A 7,643-nucleotide genomic window follows, 5' to 3' on the forward strand; every position below is an offset into this window, starting at 1 on the left:
AGAGCCTACTTTTTTTATTTTAGGCCTACTAAGTCTGTCTGCGGTCCTTCCTTCCAATAGTCCTGCACTGACCACACCAATGCTGCCTGTGTACCCCTGCAAGATAATTGAAACTGCATTGAGCCTACTTTTTTTATTTTAGGCCAAGTCTGTCTGCGGTCCCTCCTTCCAATAGTCCTCCGCTGACCACACCAATGCTGCCTGTGTACCACTGGAACCTAATTAAAAGTGCATAGAGCCTACTTTTTTATCTTAGGCCTACTAAGTCTGTCTGCGGTCCCTGTTTCCAATAGTCCTCCACTGACCACACCAATGCTGCCTGTGTACCCCTGCAAGATATTTGAAACTGCATTGAGCCTACTTTTTTTATGTTAGGCCTACTAAGTCTGTCTGCGGTCCCTCCTTCCAATAGTCCTCCGCTGACCACACCAATGCTGCCTGTGTACCACTGGAACCTAATTAAAAGTGCATAGAGCCTACTTTTTTATCTTAGGCCTACTAAGTCTGTCTGCGGTCCCTCTTTCCAATAGTCCTCCACTGACCACACCAATGCTGCCTGTGTACCCCTGCAAGATATTTGAAACTGCATTGAGCCTACTTTTTTATGTTAGGCCTACTAAGTCTATCTGTGGTCCCTCCTTCCAATAGTCCTCCGCTGACCACACCAATGCTGCCTGTGTACCCCTGGAACCTATTTAAAAGTACATAGAGCCTATTTTTTTTAATTTTAGGCCTACTAAGTCTGTCTGTGGTCCCTCCTTCCAATAGTCGTCCGCTGACCACACCAATGCTGCCTGTGTACCCCTGCAAGATAATTGAAACTGCATTGAGCCTACTTTTTTTATGTTAGGCCTACTGTCTGTCTGCGATCCCTCCTTCCAATAGTCCTCCGCTGACCACACCAATGCTGCCTGTGTACCCCTGCAAGATAATTGAACCTGCATTGAGCCTATTTTTTTTATTTTAGGCCTACTAAGTCTGTCTGCGGTCCCTCCTTCCAATAGTCCTCCGCTGACCACACGAATGCTGCCTGTGTACCCCTGGAACCTAACTAAAAGTGCATAGAGCCTACTTTTTTATTTTAAGCCTAATAAGTCTGCGGTCCCTCCTTCCAATTGTCCTCCGCTGACCGCACCAATGCTGCCTGTGTACCCCTGCAAGATAATTGAAACTGCATTGAGCCTATTTTTTTATTTTAGGCCTACTAAGTCTGTCTGCTGTCCCTCCTTCCAATAGTCCTCCACTGACCACACCAATGCTGCCTGTGTACCTCTGCAAGATAATTGAAACTGCATTGAGCCTACTTTTTGTGTTAGGCCTACTAAGTCTGTCTGCGGTCCCTCCTTCCAATAGTCCTCCGCTGACCACACCAATGCTGCCTGTGTACACCTGGAACCTAATTAAAAGTGCATAGAGCCTACTTTTTTATTTTAGGCTTACTAAGTCTGTCTGCGGTCCCTCCTTCCAATTGTCCTCTGCTGACCACACCAATGATGCCTGTGTACCCCTGCAAGATAATTGAAACTGCATTGAGCCCATTTTTTTTATTATAGGACTACTAAGTCTGTCTGCGGTCCCTCCTTCCAATAGTCCTCTACTGACCACACCAATGCTGCCTGTGTACCCCTGGAACCTAATTAAAAGTGCATAGAGCCTACTTTTTTTATTTTAGGCCTACTAAGTCTGTCTGCTGTCCTTCCTTCCAATAGTCCTCCGCTGACCACACCAATGCTGCCTGTGTACCCCTGGAACCTAATTAAAAGTGCATAGAGCCTACTTTTTTATTTTAGGCCTACTAAGTCTGTCTGCGGTCCCTCCTTCCTATAGTCCTCCACTGACCACACCAATGCTGCCTGTGTACCCCTGCAAGATAATTGAAACTGCATTGAGCCTACTTTTTTTATTTTAGGCCTACTAAGTCTGTCTGCGGTCCCTCCTTCCAATAGTCCTTCGCTGACCACACCAATGCTGCCTGTGTACCCCTGGAACCTAATTAAAAGTGCATAGAGCCTACTTTTTTTATTTTAGGCCTACTAAGTCTGTCTGCGGTCCTTCCTTCCAATAGTCCTCCACTGACCACACCAATGCTGCCTGTGTACCCCTGCAAGATAATTGAAACTGCATTGAGCCTACTTTTTTATTTTAGGCCTACTAAGTCTGTCTGCGGTCCCTCCTTCCAATAGTCCTCCGCTGACCACACCAATGCTGCCTGTGTACCACTGTTACCTAATTAAAAGTGCATAGAGCCTACTTTTTTATTTTAGGCCTACTAAGTCTGTCTGCGGTCCCTCTTTCCAATAGTCCTCCACTGACCACACCAATGCTGCCTGTGTACCCCTGCAAGATAATTGAAACTGCATTGAGCCTACTTTTTTATGTTAGGCCTACTATGTCTGTCTGCGGTCCCTCCTTCCAGTAGTCCTCCACTGACCACACCAATGCTGCCTGTGTACCCCTGCAAGATAATTGAAACTGCATTGAGCCTACTTTTTTTGTTAGGCCTACTGAGTTTGTCTGTGGTCCCTCCTTCCAATTGTCCTCCGCTGACCACACCAATGCTGCCTGTGTACCCCTGGAACCTATTTAAAAGTGCATAGAGCCCCCTTTTTTATGTTAGGCCTACTAAGTCTGTCTGCGGTCCCTCCTTCCAATTGTCCTCCACTGACCACACCAATGCTGACCGTGTACCCCTGTAACCTTTTTTAACACTAGAAGTCCCGGGAATTTCAAGATCCCCCCTGAAGTCCTGAGAGAGGGTCAAATGACCCTCAGTCCATAGTGACACCTTAATTAGCATCCTTTCATTTGTAAATGTGCTCTTGCCTGAGGAATCTGCAGGGGGGATTATCTAAGATAAGAGTTTGTAAACAGAATAATGCAAGCTATTCCTGAGTGTGGGGGTTGCTGCTCACAAGAAAAACCTATTTTGGTTTCTCCCTGAGTGTGGGGGAGAAACCTATTTTGTTCACAGGAAAGAAAATAGAGAGAAGGTACACCATTGAAGAGACATTGGAACTGATTCTGAGCAACACAAACCCTTCAGACTCAGATGGAGAAGACATAGTCCTTCAACCGGCACATGTGGGGTCTGTGCTGACACATGCCGTAGGCACGGACATATGGGACACATGTTCCCCTATGGCCCAATTCCGCACGAACTGTGCCTCTGTGTGTCCGTCTGCTCCACACAGAGACATGTCCGTTGTTTTGCGGAAGCACGGACCGCTTTTTGCCGAAAACATCCATGCACACAGATGTCATCCGTGTGACTTCCATGTGCACGGACAACGGAGGAAAGTGAAAAGCCTAAAAATAAAGAATTTCATATTCACCTCAGTCCAGCGCTGACAGTTCCTCTCACTTCCATTGCCGCTCATTAGGCTATGAATATTCACTTCACTGAGCCCAAGAGTGAACTGGAAGTGAGAGGAGAAGAGGCGCTGGAGGGAGGTGAGTATGTGGTGACAGCAGACAGCGCTATCTGTGGATTCACGGATAGCACACGGACATCACCCACGGTGCACTGGGGCCAAAAGGGATCCTGTTCTGCTTGTTTCAAAAACGGACGGAACAGGATGCCAAAAAAGGCAGTGTGAGTTACCTATTTTATTTCCTGACTATCTTTTTTATTTTGAACCAAAACAAAATGCTTATTTGAAATTATCTTGCAGATGAGGAGACTCCTCCTCTACCAAAAAAGAGAGCTCGGTTGGCGAGTGAGCCGACAGAGACCGCAAAAGATGGCACAGTGTGGCATGAAGTACAAGTAGGGACACATCTCCATTTGACCCCAATAGAACCGTACCCTACAGATGGAGAGCCAAGTGCTAAGGCCAGACGAAGTGTCCAGAGTCGCCTTCCGAACTTCCTCTGTTTTATCAGTCTTGACATGCTTCGTAGCATTGAAGAATGGACTACTCAACATGCACGTCACACGGAGCAGGTGGATTGGTTCATGGGTCTCCCGGAACTAATGGCATTTATTTCAGTCATCATCTTGCGGGGGGTGACCAAGATTCCATCACTACGTGACAGCTGGTCAGCAAACCTGGGAAACCCAAGGATCATTGCCACTATGACCCGAAACCGCAGAACTGTAACCACGGACAATTTCTTTACATCATTGTCACTTGCACAACGACTGCTTAGCCGGGAAACCACTATCCTCGGCACAGTCAACAAGAGTCGCCGGGAAATTCCTCAATCCGCTAGACAGATGGACCGCACTGAATTCACCACTCAGGTGTTTTCAACCACTGGTGCCACACTGACAGTGTATGCACCCAAACGAAAGAAGGCCGTCTACATTCTCAGCAGCATGCACAGCGTGGTTGAGACTGAGGATACCAACAAAAGGAAGCCAAACACGGTCACACAATACAACCACACAAAGTGCGGTGTGGATGTAATGGACCAAATGGTGCGGGAGTACAGCATGCGTGCAGGAACACAGAGATGGCCAGTCGCCGTGTTCTACAACATGATTGACATGGCAGCACTCTATGCTCATGTACTTTATCAGGCATCCACTGGGGTGCGGGAGAGACGGGTGGACTTCCTGGTTGAGCTTGCAAAAGAGTTAGGTGGCCGTCATGTGACTGAAAAGAAGGCACGCAAGGAGAAACTCCTTTGGCAACTTCCTTCCACACCCAGCCCTGGCAAAAGGGTGAAGTGTCAGGTAAACCATCGATGCACGAACAATTGTGCAACTGAGAGATGTGTTGACTGCTACAAATACACGTGTGGCAAATGTACCAGGGACATACCCAGGCAGTGCCAGGTATGTTCCGACATGTTCAGACAGACTGCTGAGTGAGTGCTGAAATGCTAGTCACACAAGGACATGCCACTCACACACACACAGCCCCCCACTGCAGCCTATGGAAAATATGTGTGGAATTGTTTTATTCCTTGTATTTTTTTAACATTTTTATAACAAAAATAAAAAGCATCCTTTGATGCGTGCTCCTTTACTCCCCTACCCCTATGTATTTGTCTTTACCCTTTCCCCCCTCCCCTCTTCCCACTCCTCCACCAACATCCCTCCCTGTTGTATAATTTGATTATATTGTTTTCTTGTTCACTGTTTTATCACATTTGTTTGGCCATGCCGCTTATACACTGCTCATCTTGAAAATGTGACTATTTGTTTGATGTTGGTGTGAAATAACCCTTTAGTGAAAAAAAATCTTGTTTTTTTTAAAAAAAATGAAAAGCATCAAAACAAATAACAGTTGTTCTTTTGTATATTTTTCACACTAAAATTTCAGTCCTCTTGTGGGAATTTTTTTCGCGCCAAATTTGCACAAGAATGAACATGCTGCGATTTTTTTTCGTTAGTGTGATTGAGGCCTAAAGGTACAGTTACACGTTACGATCTCGTTGATGATATCGTTTGAAAACGTCACATGATCACGTCGTTCATGCAATGTCGTTTTCACATCGTTGCGTGTAACGTGAAGATATCAGACGAACACATCGTTGGATCGCTGATCGCAGATTTGAGGTCAGGATCTCAAATCTGACGATCCTCGTCCAATTATGTGTCAGAAGATGTGCAGCATCGTTCAGTGTAACGCTGAGATGAACGATTTTGGTGTAAATTCTCCTATTCCTGCCATTGTGAAAAATCGTTCTGCAAACGTTTGCAATGAGGCTAACGCGGAGCCAAAATTTACATCGTTAACAAGATAGTTGCATGTGACGCCTCTTGGACGATGTGAAACTGATTGCACGAACGATGTGATCACGTGACATTTCTAACTATATCGTCGACGAGATCGTAACATGTAACGGTACCTTTGACCGCTTTGGATCCGCAGCAGTTTCCCCTGAGTTTACAGTACAATGTAAACTTATGGGAAACAAAAAACGCTGTGCACATGCTGCGGAAAAATCCGCGCGGAAACGCTGCGGATTACATTCCGCAGCATGTCACTTCTTTCCTGCGGATTTTCACCTGCTCCAATAGGAAACTGCAGATGAAAATCCGCAGAAGAAACCGCAGTAAAAAACGCGATAAATCCGCAGTAAAACCGCAACGGGTTTTCACTGCGGATTTTGGAATTCCGCTGCGGAAAAATCCGCAGTGGAATCCGCAAAGTGTGCACATAGCCTTAGACACAAATGCTTCTGGTCATTACAGCTGCACCTTGCTCTAAAATTTCTAATTCTCTATTTAAAATATATAAAAAATGATTAATTGTTTCAGCGCTTTTTTGCACAAATAATACTAAACTAAATACAATATGTATAGTCTTTATATTATCAAATACAATAAACTGAACAGAACTAACTTGAAACTACATGGGTAAACTGGATGGAAAACAGCAAACAACCTCCTGTGGTGCAACAGTAATGGCCTTAAATATAGAACAAAAGACAGTGAATAGAGATAAGATAAGCTATAGATAAAATCCTTTAGGTCATTTGACCCTTCTCTGGGTTTCAAAGGTAGAAATGTCAAATGACCTGTCTCTGGGACTTCTAGTGTTAAACCTGCATCGAGCCAACTTTGTGGTGTAAGGCCTACTAGCAGTGTCTGCGTCACTCAATACAGCTGTCCTCTTTAAAATGACCTGCAATTGTCATGTTTTCAGCCTATCGGAATTTTAAAACTGTATGTGGGCTACTAGTTTGGTTGAGGCCTACTAACAGTGTCTGCCGCTCCAAGGTGTTCTCCAGGTTGCCTTTCCTGACCTTCTATCTTCAGGCTCTTGTTAAATAGTTGTTAAATGGAACAAATGCAGTGAGGCTCCAAGTTTGGTTGGGGCCTACTAACAGTGTCTGCCACTCCAAGGTGTTCTCCTGGTTGCCTTTCCTTAGCTTCTATCTTCAGGCTCTTGTTAAATAGTTGTTAAATCGAACAAATGCAGTGGGGCTACTAGTTTGGTCGGGGCCTACTAACGGTGTCTGCCGCTCCTTGCTGTTCTCCTGGTTTCTTGTCCTGAGCTTCGATCTTCAGGTTTTCATTAAGTAGTTGTTACTATAACACAGGGACATCATGGGGATCACCCCTGGAAGCATTCCTGACTCCTAGTTCACAGCTTTAAACAATTTTTTCCTACATTCATGCCATTTTTCCCAATGGAACAAAAAACAGACAAAACTGAAACCAAAACGGATTTTGCTGGGAAATATGTTAAGGTACATCCTTTGCAGGTTAATGACTTGCCTGTAAGACCAAATATTTAACCCCAGATCGAAAATTTCCTCCCCCACTTAAGCTTAGTTAAGACGCTGTGTTTTTGAAGCGTTTTTCAACTTTAACATTGCTTTCAACCACTACAAATGCATTCACTGGGAAATGTCATTGTAACATTTAACATCTCTAGCTGGCCATGTGGTGTGTGACACATAAGCAGACCCATCTTGTTTCATTTATGAAGGAGGCACTGTTAAAGTCACAGAGCCTATTTTTACTGGTGCATCAGGCGGCATTAAACTTCTTAAAGGGCCATTATCAAACAGTGGGTCTGTTGTAGCCTATGCTCTGAGTGGATGGGCTGCCAAGAACTACGACGCACCACAATACCCCTTTTCATAAAATGTCCAAGGGAGACTCCTGAAAAAGTGTTGCATTGAATTCAAGGCCTGCCCTGCTACCAATTCATATGCACCCCAATAAGCATTTGAACCCACAT

Source organism: Ranitomeya imitator, chromosome 2 (assembly GCF_032444005.1).
Source record: "Ranitomeya imitator isolate aRanImi1 chromosome 2, aRanImi1.pri, whole genome shotgun sequence".
Lineage (NCBI taxonomy): Eukaryota > Metazoa > Chordata > Amphibia > Anura > Dendrobatidae > Ranitomeya > Ranitomeya imitator.